Genomic DNA, 1,447 nt, shown 5'->3' with positions numbered 1-1,447 from the left:
AGGATAAGAAAGAGTCGAACCATGTCCAGAGTGATAGCCAACACGGCCGTGGTCGTGGAAAATGGCATGGACGTGGTGGTCGAGCCGAAACTCGTTTGGTCGAGGCCGAGGCAACTCATATGGCCGTGGCCAAGGAAACTCTTATGGAGGCCGTGGTCATGGCTGAGGCCGTGGTACATCATTTAAACCACAAAACTCGACCAAATTCGTGTGCCATAGATGTGGTATGGATAATCATTGGGCTAAGACATGTAGGACTCCCAAACATCTCGTTGACCTCTACCAAGAGTTTGAAAGGGAAGAATCCTGAAGCTCATATGACTTATCAAGATGGTGAAGATGATTTCAATCATGAACGAGACGATCTTATGGATTATGAAACTTCAGATTGTTTAAAATAATGAAGTTGAATTCGACATCTATGTTTTCGTGTTCTTTGCTTTATGTTTTCTATGTTTTGATTACTTTGAACTTATTTTATTAATGAATGAAAGTTTTTATATGAAGTCTCTAAAGTATCATTCCGGGTATAGCCAGCCTCATAGAGGGATACGGCCAGGCTAACATCTTGTTGCCTAAGGGTACGCATCTAGAGATATCTGATGCATTGTATTCACCCACCTCTAAGAGAAGCCTATTGAGCTTTAAAGACATTTGAATGAATGGCTTTCATATTGAGACTAAGGGCGAAGGAAACAAAGAGTTCCTTCAGATCATAGAGACCGGCCAAGGCTATAAGAAAGTCCTAGAGTCTATACATGCTCTCTCTACTGGCATTTTACTATGCTAAGGTCGGAATGATAGAGACCAATGCTGGTGAGTTCACGTCCCAAGCGTTTAATGATTATTGTATGTCCATGGGGGTAAGGGTGGAACACTCCGTGGCACATGTACATACACAGAACGGCTTGGCCGAATCATTCATAAAACGAATTCAGCTAATAGCTAGACCATTGCTTATGAGGTCTAAGCTTCCGGCCACAGCTTAGGGACATGCGGTCTTGCACGCGGCCGAACTGATTCGTATCAGACCGTCTAGTGAACATAAATATTCCCCATCACAATTGCTTACGGGTCATGAGCCAGACATATCTAATCTTAAGACATTTGGTTGTGCCGTCTATGTACCAATTGCACCACCACAGAGAACAAAGATGGGACCTCAAAGGAGGATGGGGATATATGTTGGATATGATTCTCCCATGATTATTAAATACCTTGAGCCAAATACGGGTGATTTGTTTAAGGCCAGGTATGCGGATTGTCACTTTGATGAATCCGAACATCCAACATTACGGGGAGAGAATAGTAAGCTGGTAAAAGAAATTACATGGAATCAAACATCCTTATCTTGGCAAGATCCTCGAACTCAGGAATGTGATTTAGAAGTTCAAAATACAATACATTTACAAAATCTAGCTAATCAATTGCCAGATTCCTTTGCTGA

The sequence above is a fragment of the Brassica oleracea genome, chromosome C9 (genome assembly GCF_000695525.1).
Source record: "Brassica oleracea var. oleracea cultivar TO1000 chromosome C9, BOL, whole genome shotgun sequence".
Lineage (NCBI taxonomy): Eukaryota > Viridiplantae > Streptophyta > Magnoliopsida > Brassicales > Brassicaceae > Brassica > Brassica oleracea.
The sequence above is the reverse complement of the archived record's forward strand: the minus strand, read 5'-3'. Positions refer to the sequence as shown.